The sequence below is a fragment of the Halichoerus grypus genome, chromosome 10 (genome assembly GCF_964656455.1).
Source record: "Halichoerus grypus chromosome 10, mHalGry1.hap1.1, whole genome shotgun sequence".
Lineage (NCBI taxonomy): Eukaryota > Metazoa > Chordata > Mammalia > Carnivora > Phocidae > Halichoerus > Halichoerus grypus.
In genome coordinates this window covers 62382755-62398188 of record NC_135721.1, presented here as the reverse complement: position 1 = coordinate 62398188, position 15434 = coordinate 62382755, and the positions used below count along the sequence as shown (strand labels likewise).

Genomic DNA, 15434 nt, shown 5'->3' with positions numbered 1-15434 from the left:
TATGTGGGGGCACAATCCACATAGATATCTGAGGAAAGAACGTACAGGACAGATAACATAGAATGGGCAAAATCTGTGAGATGCTGTGCATCCAATGTTGGAGAGGAGGTAAAAAACTGGAATTCTGGTACATTGTGGTTATAAGTGTTATAATCACTTTGGTGAAAGTCTTATATTTCCTTATAAAGTTCAATATATACCTGCTCTGTAACCCAGCAATTCGAATCCTAGATGTAGATGAAGAGAAACAAAAATATATATCCACAAAAGAAAGTAAGTTGTATAAGAAGGTTCAAAGTTACTTTATTTGTAGTGGTGTAAAACTGGAAAAAATACATATGTCCATCCACTGGTGCATAGATAAAAATAATCTGTGGTATATTCATATAATGAAATACTACACAGCAATAAAAATGAGCAACTACTGACACATGCAAAAACATGAATGAAACTCAGAATTCGTGCTGAGGACAAGAAGCCTTGTCCAAATTACTCCATTTATTTGAAGTCCAGAACAAGAAAAATAATCTATGGGGGGGCAGTGGTGGGATATCGAACAATGATTGTTATTAGGGAGTGGAGTTAAAGGTTGACTGGGAAAAGCTTTAAGGAACTTTCTGTAGTGGTGGTAATATTTTATATATTGATAGGGGTTTAGGTTACACAGTTGTATGTAACTGTCAAAACTCATTTAACAGCATATTTATAATTTTTGTATTTCTTTGTAGGAAAATTTTACATCAAAAGAAAAAAAATTAAAAATGCTAATCAGATACTGACATGAAGTTAATGATTTTCACGCTGAAGTGTTTAGGAGTGAAGAGTGCTGGTGTCTGCAGCTTGCTTTGAAATATATGTAAAACAAGATGAACGATGGATGAACAGCTAGATGAACTGAGTATGTGGTATGTATAGAAATGTTAATAGAAGAATCTAGCTAGTGGATGCATGAGTTTTCAAGGCAAAAATGCTTTTAACTTTTATGTAAGTCTGATACTTTCACTTACATTACATGCGTAGTGCCGAATAGGTCTCCTGGGTCCAATTTGGTCACAGGTAGCTTTGCAGAACTTCTCAGTGGCTCTATTATAAGGGTGCATGTGCGCAGGGACGGGGAACACGGGAAGTGGCTGACCCAGAGGCGGAAGGGACAGAAATTCAGGAGTTTGGGTTGAGAGAAAACCATCCCAAGGCTGCATTCACCCTGCAGATCTACTTAATTAAGCAATGTGGGGCATGGGATAGGTGGGCTAACATCAGAACCAATGCCAGGAGCTGTTAATAACTAGTTCAGGTTGATACCCTCCAGGTAAAAGATGCTTCAAGGAAGACCAACACAGATTTAACAAACACTTTTAGACCATTTACCGTTGCCAATCATTTTCCTAAGACCCATACATGTGCTAATGCATCTAATCCCCACGGTAACTCCATATGGTAAGTACAAATATTTACAGGCGGACAAGCCAAGGTACAGAGAGGTAAAGGAACTTGCCTAACTCATAAAGCCAGGAAGTAGTAGAGTCAGAAATCAAACGCAAGGGGTCTGGCCCCAGCTTCTCGGCCCTTCATTCCAATTCTAAGCTTTTTTGTGTTTGAGATACTCTTAATGGCTAGTCACTGTTCTGGGCTCATTTCATGAGGCTTTTCAAGAAATCTTCACTACAGACATGCTGGGTTGGTATTTTCACCCATTTTGGGGGTTGGGGAGGGAAAGAAATCTGCTCTAAGTTGTCCAACTGGAGGAACTGGGAATCCAATGCACACCATTGTATTATTTCATTTCATTTCATTTCATTTCTTCCTATTTTTTCGGTCATTCAGTTATTCAACAAATACTTATTGTACACATATTCTGAATTGAGGACACCGGAATAATACAAGTCAGATACAGTCTCTGCTCTTGAAACTCAAGAGTCCAACAGAGGAAAGAGATAAGATAGGAACAATGGGATAAGAGAATTTTGGTACATGATATGTGCTCTAAGCAAATGAAGTGGGATTAGGCAATAGATAGGGTTCTGAGGGTGAACAGCTTTCCCTGGGCTGCGCCAGCATGTCTTCTCAGAAGCAACTACTTTAAAACTGAGGCTTGAGAGATAAAAAGGAACTAGATGTGGTGAAGAATAAAGGGGGAAATGTTCCAGGCAGAGGGATCAGCAAGGACGAAGTTGTGGAAGCAGGAAAGAGTGTGTTCAAGTAACGGGAAAAGGTGCAGGGTGGCTGGAACACAGTGTGCTAGAGAATGAGGTCAGAGAGACAGGCAAATGTCACACTAGGTAGAGCTTTTACAAGTAAGCATTTTGTATTTTTTTTGTGAAGTGTTTTGCTAATACTTTAAGTTGGGTTGTTCGCCTTTTTATTATTGAATTGTAGAAGTTCCTTTTATATTCTGCAAATTCTTTGTCAAGTATATAAATTGTTAAAGTGTTCTTCCAGTCTGTTGTTTGTTTATTCAGTTTGTTAATGTCTTTTGAAGAACAAATGCTCTTAGTCTTAAGTCTAATTTATCAGTTTCTTTTCCTTTTTAGTGTAGCATAGTTTGGATCCTGGCCAAAAAAATAAAAAATTACCTAACCCAAAGTTGTAAAAATACACTCTTGTGTTTTATTCTGTATCATCTAGAGCTTTAGCTTTTTCTTTTGGTCCATGATCCAGCTTGAATTAATTTTTATATAAAGAGAGGTAGAGGTCAAAGTTCCTTTTTTATTTTTTGCAATATGGTTATCCAGATGTTTCCGCATTCTTTGCTTAAAATATTTCCTACTCTGTCCTACTTAAAATTCTTATTTCTTATTTCTAAATATAGATATTCTTCAGGAGTTAGCCTTAAGCCCTCTTATACTATACTCCCTTCTCACATGGTTTTGCCTTTCCCATGACTTTCAATGAAACTGAAATACTGATGATGCCTATGTATACACGTATATTGGCATTTGAACACTCTCCTCTTGGCGTCCAGATAATTCACTTCAACTGTCTATTTGACATTGCCCATTGAGCATTTAAAAGATATCTTAGGGATGCCTGGGGGGGCTCAGTTGGTTAAGCGTCTACCTTCAGCTCAGGTCAGGATCCCAGGGTCCTGGGATCGAGCCCCGCATCAGGCTCCCTGCTCATCAGGGAGCCTGCTTCTCCCTCCACCTGCCACTCCCCCTGCCTGTGCTCTTTCTCTCTCTCTCTCTGCCAAATAACTAAATAAAATCTTTAAAAATAAATAAATAAAAGACATCTTAAATTTAACATAGCTAAAATCAGTCCTAATGTCCCCAATGACAGAACTCCATCCGTATGAATTTTCCTCATCTCCAGAAATATCACTATGCTTTCAGAAACCTAGGAATTATGCTTAATTCATTTTTTTCCTTTATCCTTCTCAGCCAACATTGGTAAAACTTGCAAACTCTTTCCCTAAAATCATCTGAAATCCAACAACTTTTTGAGATCTGCTCTGCCATCACTTCCATACCCACCCACAAGTCTTTCTCACCCAGCCCACTGCAGCAGCCTGTGAACTGTTTTCTCCTTCACTTTTGCCCCCCTCTCCCCAATTCATTCTTCTCAAGGCTGCAAAAGTGATCATTTTCAAATACATTGTACTATGTAAATCCCCTGCCTAAAATTCTTCAACAACTTTTACTCAATGCGCTAAATAAATATCTATTAACCGTCTATTTCGTGTCAAGCATTGTTCACAGCACTGGGGATATAATGGTAATTACAAAAAGACATGGTTCCTAACTTCATTAAATTTACACTTATCCAATATTCACACACACACACACACACACACACACACCCCTATAAAATGTTAACTGTGGCAAATATACAGAGGAGTAATGAACGGTGCTATGAATGTCTTCAAATAGGAATTTTATATAGTTAGGAAACAAAACAAGGATTGTTGAGATACTAATTCCTAAAAAAGAGGGACCCAGGCAGAAATTATCTAAAAAAGAGGGACCCAGGCAGAAATTATCTAAAAAAGAGGGACCCAGGCAGAAAAATAGGGACCCAGGCAGCACAAATTATCTAAAAAAGAGGGACCCAGGCAGAAAATGAGGCATGTAAGTTTGCAGATTTAACGTATGACAAGGCACGACAGGGCACAGAGATGGAAGGACAGATGACGAGAACAGAAAGCAAAACGGAACAAGATGAATTTTGGAGAAAAGGCCTGAGCCAAACTTGCAGGCCTCAGAAGTATTTTTCTCTTCTTTAAAATAACAGAACAAGCTGAGCAAGATCACTGTGGCTACAATGTAGAGAATATATTGAGAAATGGACAGAGTAAATGTGGACAGAGCATTGGAAGATTTTAGCAGTGATGTAGAAAAAGTAGGATGGTAGGGATTTCCTGCTTCAGGACCCCTACACGTTCTTCCTGGAATGATCACCTCCCCTGCTCCTAGATTAAAGGTCCCAGGTCCACTTGTTGGCTCCCAGATTAAATGTGTCCTCATAAATGGAGGCCTTTCCTGACCACTAAGAAAATAAAATGTCTCTTGCTCATACCCATTATTTTCTATCATCTTATTTGTTTCTTTCTCAGCACTTTCATATTTTGTAATTATCACTTCTTGTTTATTTCTATCTCCAACAATTAGAATGTATGCACCAGCAGAGCAGGGACCATATCTGTCAATTTTTGCCAGCTTGTAAATCATCAGCATATGTCACAGCAGCTGCTTCGGTTATACTCAAAAGTGTTAATGATATAAAACAGTTGGCTTCAACATGATATTAGCTTTCCTCTTTCCATAGTATGTATGCTACCTTAGCTCAGGCATGCTCAATCACACCATTCAACAACTGTTCCATGCCCATGTGTCATGTGCTGGGCAAGGTGTTAGGGATAGAATAATGACCTCCCAGATTGTGTGCTCTCTCTCAGTGCTTTAGAGCAAGGGTTCTGGAACAAAGCTGCTTGGATTTGAACTTGGATGTTCCTACTTCCCAGCTGTGTGATGTTGGGAAATTTACTTAGCATCTCTGGATCTCATTTTCTTCATTTCAAACGGTGATATTAAGAGCTCCTTATAACATTGTGTGACTACCAAAGGCCACCATGCTTTGTGGCTATTATTCATCCTAGTGGGCAAAGCAGAAATTTAAATAAAATTAATAGTGTATTACAAAGGGGATACGTGTCAAGAAGGGGATTTATGGGATATTTGAGAGTATACCATAGACGGACACATTATTATATAACAAGCACTCCTGCTACTTAGAGGAAAGTAAAGGAAAACTTGATTTTATTCCACATCTGGGTTCATAGCATCAATACATGTTAAGTAGTTGAGTTAAAAAAGCTCTAAAGCCTCAAGTAAAAACCCTGCCGGCATGAGAACACAGTAGTTGCTGAGTGTATGTAGATGTGTGGGGGGTCATCTCCTGTATCAGATCTCACATATATCTGCTGTATCATTTAACCTACTGGCAAAAATGACTGTATAACAAACTAGTCGAAAGCTAATGACTTAAAAGAGCAGCCATTAATTCTCACTTATCTTGGGTTCCCCAGGCTTGGCTGATCTAGGCTGGGCTTGGCTGGGGTAGCTCTGTACCTCATGTTTCTCTTTCTCCTCCCGGATCCAACAGTCTAATGAAGGTTCTTCTCATGAAAAGGCCAGAAGTGAGATCACACAGACAGAAGCCCACGTGAACTCTGGAGGCCTAAGCTCTGCAGTGGCACACTGTTATTTCTGCCTCACCATATTGGAAAGAGAGTCTTAGGGCCAACTCAATGTTAACGGGCAGGGAACTGAACTTCACCCATTTTAGGGTAAGCGCTGCAAAGTATATGGCAAAGGACTTGGATACAGGAAGGATAAAACATTGGGGTATGGATATAAGAAGCATGAAGAATAATTCAATTTACCAAATCTGCTCAGTTTGTTCTTCATTTTCCTGTGTAGAGGTAGGGATGCTAAATGTCGATTTGACAAAGAAATACGGGACAACATATACCACTCTATCGTGTGAGAGTTTACATGTAATCATCAGTGGATTTTTAGCTGAAATAGGCAACTAGGAGAAATGACAAAGAATGATAAGGCAATATTTTTTCTTTGAAAATAGCAAACTATTTTGTAGGTATATGACAGAATAAAGAAATGAAACATCTTAGGTAACTTATGATTACAGCTATGATTCCTTTTACAAAATGTTCCCTTATTGTACAGGGTATTTTTAGTAAGATAATGCTATTCTTCATTATTTTTTCTTTATCCCAATTCAAGCTCTATTTCTTATGGGATTACTTTGGGCAGCCGAGTATCTTATAGTCTGATGGTGTCCTTTCAGACCTTTCCTTACATAAAAGACACTGTTTTTTTAAAGGAATAGTTTTATTCTGTATTCTGTAGTTGCCTCGATTTGAGGCTCATTTTTCTCAGGCTGGGTAAAGAAATCTAATCAAGTTTAGAAACTGAATTGTGTGCTCTAGCTTCAATCTTAAAATAGCCATTTTCCTGTTCTTTTCATTAGAGAAGTCCTATTTTTGGTCACTAATTTTTCCTGGTTTTTATATTTATTTTAACTTTTGTAAGACCACTGTATAGAAGAGTACTTAAGATGTGAATTTTAGGATAAACATGCACCAAAGTAGGGTTATTTTAATATCCTTCTTCCCCTAAGAACAACTGCTTTATGCCAAAAGGAAAAGGAAACTTCTATAGAGATTTTAATTATGTTGCAATGCCCAATTGTCCAAAAATAAAAAAGAAACATCCACTCTGAAGAATAGTTTGCTTTAGGATGTAGTAGTAAATTTTAAATGTTCAAGATTTTCTCTTTTGTTCCTCTCTTGTTTTACAAAATCTTTTATTCTGAGGCACTCGGCACTTGGTATAACCAAAGTATATGGATATGACTAGAATTACAGTCAAAAAAGGGAGTTAAGAGTTCACATAGGCTACTTTTTTTGCTTAAGATGGAATTGAGTTGAGGGAGAGGAGGACAAGTTTATCAAGAAAAGACTTAAGAGTTGTGGTCTTAAGACAGTCATAGGTATTATCTATGCCACTCGGAGACTCCATGACTTGTAACAACAGCTCATCCAAGCCCGTTTCCTTATTTGTAAAATGGGAATTATAACATCTCACTTGAGGTGTAATTTGTGAGAATTAAATGAGAAAACATATTCAAAGAGTCTTGACTATAGTCTATACTCCTTAAGGTCATAGAACTAGTTAGTTTCAGATATGAGAAATCAGAAGTTACTTCCTTCCAGTCCAGTTACCTTTTGCCATGTTGTTTATGCTCACCCTGTTCAAGGAATGTACAGTTTACTGGTAATATAGGAGTCATATGTAGATTTTTTAAATCATCATTTACACAGACTGTACAGAATAAGAGATTAAACAGAGATTTGCCAATGCATGTGAAAATGAGCTGAGACACCAGTGCCAACAACATAGACATTCTTGGTGTCTGAAAAAGACTGTAAGTGAGCATATTCAGATCTCTTTCTCTGTCTCTCCTTCTCCCTCTGTCTCTGTCTCTCTCTCTCTCTCTCATAATAAGATATGTTATCACAGTGTGTCATATTTCAACATGTCGGATTGGACGAAAAGAAACTGAATGAAAGCCAAAAAAAAGTGTGGAGGGGAATCCAAGGGTTTTTTTTTTTTCTTGCATTCACTTATGGATCTAGAGTTTTTCTAATTCAGAGTGTTCTGACATCCCAGTAATAACTGTAATATCCTATTAAAGCAAATACCTTTCAGACTTCATTCTATTGAAGACTTAACTAAAATGAGGTGTTCCTTAGTGATAAGTGAATTTTTATTGAGGAGCATTTGAAAGAGAGGTTCACTGCATCTTTAACTAGTTTTGATGCAACAAAAGCCATACCCTAAAATTCATTCATATATACTACCTGTCAGTCTTGTTTGGCTTGATGTATTTCATCAGATATTGGAAAGTGCTTTCCACCACTATATGACTGTACCACCACTCTGTACTGTGAAGCTCTATTTATAGGAGTATTTATTAAGCACTTCCTCTATACCAAGCCCTCTGCTAGGAACTTTTTATGTGTTATCTTATTTAATCCTCACAAATAGATGGAAGAGCTAAGCATCATGATGTTCATTTTTCAGAAATGGCAGTTTTAAAGAGCTCTAACAGCTTACTCTAGTTGATAGAGGTTGTAAGGAGCTAAACTAGGATGTGAATTGAACTTTATCAGATGCCAAAATCCATGCTCAGAGATTAAGTTCCTGAAAAAAATATTATCATTTACTACATGCCTATAAACTGCCAAACATTGGGATAGCAATTCAACAGACTATTTCATTCATACATGAGCTTCATTTAATTGGGGGGGGGTCTATATTCCATGACAATTTGCAAACTGAAATATCCCTAGTGATTATACAAATCATGGTCGTTATTGCCTACCAATATTTGTTTTGTTAAACTCTATTCAAAAGAGAATTTAATTGCAAATCAATGTAATTTAGTTGTTTTCTAATCTGTAATCATTTTAGGAATTTATTTTAAAGTATTTATGCTTATATACATATGTAATTTTTATAAATGCATAAAATAATACATATCTTGGATATTTTATATTATCATTTTTTAAAATTTTCTACTTGTTTACACTTTTTCTCTTCTTCCCTCATACTGTATCAGCTTGCCACCCCACTTCAACCCCAGATACCTCTAAGCCCATATATCCTTTTTTCCCTGAAAATATATGTACATATAATATCTATTTATAGATACACACAAATATACTCTCTCTCACACATACACACAAAATATATAATCAATATAGTCAACCATATACACACATGCATATGCATATACAAGTTTTATTGTCACTGTTTACAAGAAATGGTATCACACTAGGTGTATTTTTCTGCATCTTGATTTTCACTCTCATAAATATTTTTAGAAAATTCCTCTAGCAAATGACCATAGCTGTAATTCATTCTTTTTATCATTGATTTAATATTCTATCATGTAGATATACCATAATGTATTCAAGAATTTCTGTATTTGATGAACACTTTGTTTCCACATTTTTGTCATTGGAAAATATCATTGGAAATGTTGAAATAATCATCACTATGCCTATGACCTTAAATACTAGTAGTTTTCGTTCCATGGGCTGGTCTCTCAAAAGGGATATTAATAGATTAAAGGTATAATATATATGTTTGAATTTGAATAAGTCTCTCCTGATAACACCCTAAAAATGTACAATTTGCAATTCCATCACTCAAATGTAAGAACATACATTTCTCCACATCCTCCAATGAGAATGCTACCAAGAGTACTCTTTTTTCTTTATTTTCATCAATATGTTTGTTGATGGTTATAAAGTGGCATGCACTGATACATTCATTTGCATTTTCCAGACAACTGGCTAGAGAGGGGATCTTTTCATTTGGATGTTGGTCATTTGCTCTTTTCCAAATTGTCTCAACTCCCTCCCCCCTCCATCTTTCTACTGGGTTATTTCTTCCTGTCTTCATAATTTATAAAATGCTTTTGGTATCAGATATTATTTAATGAAAATGGAATTTGTTTTTGAATATGTTTTCATTCCAAGAAATGGCCCCCACCATGTTAATACTGTTTATTAAATAAATCACACATTCTTCACTGAAAAAAGAAATAAAAATTGTTCTGTATTAATTCTCACATATATATACTGGGATCTATTTTTGTTTTTTTTTTGTTGTTGTTTTTTTGTTTTTTTTTTTAAAGATTTTTTATTTATTTATCTGAGAGAGAGAATGGGAGACAGCATGAGAGGGGGAGGATCAGAGGGAGAAGCAGACTCCCCACTGAGCAGGGAGTCCGATGCGGGACTCGATCCCGGGACTCCAGGATCATGACCTGAGCCGAAGGCAGTTGCTTAACCAACTGAGCCACCCAGGCGCCCCTGGGATCTATTTTTGAACACTGCTGGACTCCACTGAACAACATATCTATTGCTAATCTACACCAACACCACATTACTTTTTTAATGTAGCTTTATATTACATTCTAATATCTAGTTTTTTAAATACATTGTTACTTTTTTCCTTCCCATCAGATATTAGGTATTTATTCTTTCTTATAAATTTTAAAATAAGTGTTCCAGATAGGAAAATTATCTTATTTTTTATATATATTCCAATATATGTCAAATAATTGTGATTCTGACATCTTGACCCAATTTCTGATTTTAACTGAAGTGAATCTAGAGTCTTATATTTGGGATAGTATTTGCTCCTATTGTTAGTGAACAGTCTTTCTTACAGATAAATAGGTTCCACTTCTCTGTTGCAGTTATTTTCTTCTTACCTTTTTTTTAAATTATGTTAGTCACCATACAGTACATCATTAGTTTTTGATGTAGTGTTCCATGATTCATTGTTATTTTCTTAAATAAGAAATGTGTTGCTGAATTTTATCAAATGCCCTTTTAACATTGATATTTTTATTCCTGTGCTCTTCTTTCTTCACATTGCAGGAATGTCTTCAGACATCTTATTTTCTTAATGAGTTAACTAATGGATAGATCAAATACATTTTTCTTTAAGGGGGAAAATAAACCATGGTATTTTAAAGTAATTAAGTAACTTTTTATGGAGAGTAATCCTATCCTGTTTTGCAATAGAGACAGAGATCAACTAAGCAATTTTGGAACACAACACTTTCATTTTTGGCAAATAATACTGAAAAAAGTTAAGTCAGATGGGATTCTTTTGGCTTCACCCTGCCCCATGGGGAATTAGTCACTCTTCCAAAGTCCTTGTTTTTATTTCTAACATAGTTTTTAAGATTTATTTATTTGAGAGGGAGAGAAATGGGGAGGGATGGAGGGAGATGGGGAGAGAATCTCAAGCTGACTCCCTGCTAAATGCAGAGCCCCATGCAGGCTCCACCCGGGGCTCAATCCCAGGACCGTGAGATCATGACCTGAGCTGAAATCAAGAGATGGTCGTTTAACTGACTGAGTCACCCAGGCACCCCATATATTTTAAGTATATGTTAGTATATTTGCATCTCACGGTAAAACTTGTTCTTTCTTTTTCAATATATCTATGCCTTAGCACAGTGCAAGCACATTATAGATGCGCAATAAATAGCTGTTGGCTAATAGAAGTTTTAATTTATTTATTCCTTGCCTCTAGATTGGCATAATGGGAAGAAAATGTTGAATAAGCTTAGGTGCATCTTTTGATGACTGCCTTCTTAAAAGTTAAGTCTTTTCTGAGAGGCTTCAGAAGTTAACTCACTCTCTAAGGAATTAAGCATGTTGTTCTGGTGACAAGGAAAAATTTGCTATAATTCTAGCTGAGCCATAATGAATTCTGTACCATCTGTTAAGGATTAAAAAGAAATAGAAAAGCAAGGGATGGTAAGTGTACTTAGATCATAGATCTAATCAATTGCATGTTCAATTTACTTAAAATGTCTCTAAATGTGAAGTTTTAACTGCTGCTTTATATCTAGTGTTGTAGGAAATTAATCAAAACCTCAGCAACCTCTCCCAGTAAGTACTACTCAATGTCACCTAATCAGAAAGGTAGGGTTTAGGACAAAGTCTTGTAGGAAGTTAAGACTGGGTGAACCAAGTCACAAAAGAGCCATTGTATAAATGGGATCTAAATAGTCAGTCTGGTGGTTTGATATCAATCACTGAAATCTTTTCATTGCTGGCAGGTTATATTTTGTGTATAAATGAAATGAGAACCTGAACAATTTAGATATTTTCTAGAATTTTACCCCCATCGTTTATTGGTTCTTTTTTCTAAACTGTAAGTTCCACCACTATAATTCAAAATAAATTAATTTGGAATATACTTCCAAAGTCATCTGTGAAACTCACACATTTAAATAATAAAATCATAAAATTTCTTTCTACCACTCAAGGCTGAATATTTTACCCAGTTTGCCCATTGCATCCCACACACATACAAGAGGTTTTGTCCTTCAGAAGCTTAAAATGGTTGAACACACACACACACACACACACACACACACACACACAATCAGGCTTTTTATTCTAAGGACAAAGGTTTTTCTTCTGCTTTTGATATCTTTTTGAGACGGTAAAGGCAATTTAAGTACTCCTAGACATGCTGATTCTAGATAAACAAAAGTTTAATTGCCTGAACAGATACTTGTATTCCTAAGCCACATCCTTTTTTCAAACACCCACAATATCACAGATACCTTCACTCCAACTTAACAGAAATCATCTATCCACCCATTTATTCATTCATTCATACATGTATAAATTGATTAATTCAATAATTATTTTTGAGCACCTATTATATACCAGGAACTATTTGAAAAGCTGGAGATATAGTGATAAATAAAACAAGTCCCAACCTTAAAGAATTTACATTCTATAGGAGGAAAGGCTGTTTGAATATTTTAAATTAAATATTTATGGCCATGTTCAAAACTAAGATAAAAGTTTAGGTGCATAAGAGCAGTCACCTACTGTGGTGACCAGTGACAAGCAGACATCCATGATGGTACCACAGTACCAGAGACAAATAGTGGGCAAGGGACCAAAAGCACTTTGCAAGAAGAACTGAAGAACAAAGAAGATTCATTTATTTTGAAGACTGAGTACTTTTTGAGCTTTCATTGCAGTTGCTGTTCTGAATCCCTAAAATCTTCCTATACATGAGAGAACTGAGGAGTGGTGATCTTTTGAACAGGTTGGCATCAAGTTGATGCTTGATCTCAGAACAAATAAAAAGCCCTGTGGATGATGATTCATTTTAAATCAAGGCAAGAAAAAGAGAAATCTAATCTAGGCATTTCTCCAACTAACCTTTTCTACACTTTGGGTGCCTTTAATTTATTCAGAGTGAACAGGTTTCCTACCTTTTCAAAGTCTGGTATTTATTATATTATTTTTCTGTTAACAGAAGAATTTGGATGTACTTGTTGTATGTGATTTTTCCGCTACAGGTGGACAGTTCAGATACAAATGTCTCCCATCACATCGCAGCTAAATGCTTGATTTATTTTCTTGCTAGAGAAAAAATCATTTGCTACCAGCATTAGGTAAGAAACCTAGGTATATAGTGACAGACCTGCATAAGCTAGTGAGGAGAGTACAGCAAAGAAATCTATCAGAGGCCTATCCAGCAGTGGTGGAGGGGATGACTGAGATCTATTTCCACCATCTGACTTTAATGACTTTGTATTTTATCTTAAAACTCACCTGAAAAAAAAAAAGCTCACCTGCCTATATGGGAAATGGAAAATGAAACATGTTATAGATTTGTCATAATTAAATTCTTTCATCAGTGTATTATAACTATGTTCTCAGTCTGCTGGATCGGGGCCATAGCATTTATTTAAAATATCCCTTAAAATGACATCTCCTGATTTTAGATATTAGCTTAAAAGTCAAGCTTAGCAAATCATGTTGTTCCTCTTTACAAATATACTATTGCACTCCAACTATGGGAAGGGATCAATTTTACATAAAGCTTGGTATCAGATATACTGACGATCAGATTGCATGCCTTAAAAAAACCGGGTGTTATAATTACATAACTGAATGTCATAGAGTACATTCTATTTATGCCAAAAATCTAATTAACATGTATCTGTTGAGCATACACTACGTGAAAGGCCAGACGGTACAGGTGGACACATAGATGGATCAGACACATCCTACCTTGAGCTGCTTATGGTCTAATGATGGAAATTTGATATAAGCATATGAAAAGCTGAATTACGACTTAGTAGACTCCATATTGCAGACAGTTCTTGACTGGTTATTGAACAACCAAACTATCAATTCCTTTTTAGAGGCTTACTAGCATTATAGCAGTTTTATTGAACTTCCTCAATATGTCTCCTTATAGGGACACGTTGGTAAAGTTTGCAAAGGAAAGCACTGCTAATTCTATGAGATACAGCCTAAGAGAATGTCATTTGTGTAACTGTCTCCAAGCACTGAGCACAGATAGAAGATGACAGATTTCCATTACCAACAGCTGTTGAAGCTCTGACTGCAGTCCCTGGTTGGGCATCTCCTCCCAACTGCAATTATATTGTATCTTCTTTTACTATAGCAGGTGCAGCAGCATGTGGGCCAATTTGGTATTGTTGACAAATGTGATCCCATTCGCTGGCAGGGTAAGTTTGTTTTTCCAATTCTTTGAGTCAGCTAACTCATTAGGGGCCTCCTATAAGCAGCTAAAGATGAAATGATCCTCTTGAAAATGTCTCTTATGTTGAGTGCTCGCTGGAGACCAGAAACTAGCTTACAAAAAACTATCTATGAACTGCCTTCCATATGGAAGAATGGGAAGTGGAAGAGAAGAGCATCCCCATTAACACTGTCTGCAGAAATGTGTTATACAGGAGGTTTGGACTCCCTGCTAGGTGAACTTTGATTCAGAAGAACATGCCCTGAATACATCTTCTTGGAGCTAAAGAGGTTATAATACAAGTCCTCATGTAAAATAGTAACAGAAGTACTAGTAAATTTTATTTCTCTGAATGTCTCTGTATGCTTTAGCACTCCCTACATTTTCAGATTAGTGATATCACAGGCATCAGAAGAGAATTATTTTCAGCTTTAGCAGTAATGGGCTTAATACTGCTTTTAATAATTACTGAATTCCTACACTTGGATTTACACTTTGTCCATAGCTAACATTTTCTTTAAACTGTTAAATATCTCACCAGGAAGATGTCTCTAAGATACTGGCTAAAGTCATAAATACCAAAACAGAAAAACAGCAAGAGTTTACCTATTGATCCATTGCACTTTCGATCATTTAGTAGATATTTTGGGTGTACGTTTACTATGTTCCAGAAGCCTGTGTTCAGTGCTGAAGATAGTACAACTGGCCTGGCACCTGCCCTCGCAGAACTTAAATTTTGAAGGAGATGTTTAGATGGTGATCCTGAACAAATAATTACAATAAAAGCACAATATTCCGACAGTAGTGAAGAAGTATAGAGAGGAAGAGAAGCATAGAGCATGGAGATTTACTACAGATTAAAAACCAGATAGAACTGCAATTTTAGAGTTTCAGAGTTTAGTTCACATTTGCCAAATTTGAAGAAGTCAGGAAAAAAATCGGTATCTGTAGGATTCTTTGGGGGCCCTGACAAAGAACATGTGCTTTCCCAGAGAAGAGGTTATTAATTATGAAGAACACTGCCATAGCATTTAGTGAATGAAGAATTTTATGAAAATAGAGGGGAAAGTATTGGGCAGATTGTTAAAGCTATCATGAAAAAGTTCTCCCTAATACAAATGCATTTCCAAAGATGGGACTGAACTTTTCTGACAGGCAATATTATTATAAATAGCTTGTTTACCTGATTTCCAATTTCAATTACACTCTCCAATCATGTGAATAAGTAAATAAAATTTTATAATATTTGTTTGAGACTCTGTTTTTAAAAGAAGGATAGTAATCTAAGAAATAAAAAGG

At 36.1% G+C, this 15434-nt stretch overlaps 1 long non-coding RNA gene across 1 annotated transcript in view; it reads right to left on the bottom strand.

Annotated features, from left to right (window-relative positions):
• LOC144379358 (uncharacterized) overlaps nt 1-15434 on the bottom strand; it is a 502419-nt gene that overhangs the window by 271316 nt on the left and 215669 nt on the right. The gene's annotated exons all lie outside the window — the stretch shown is intronic.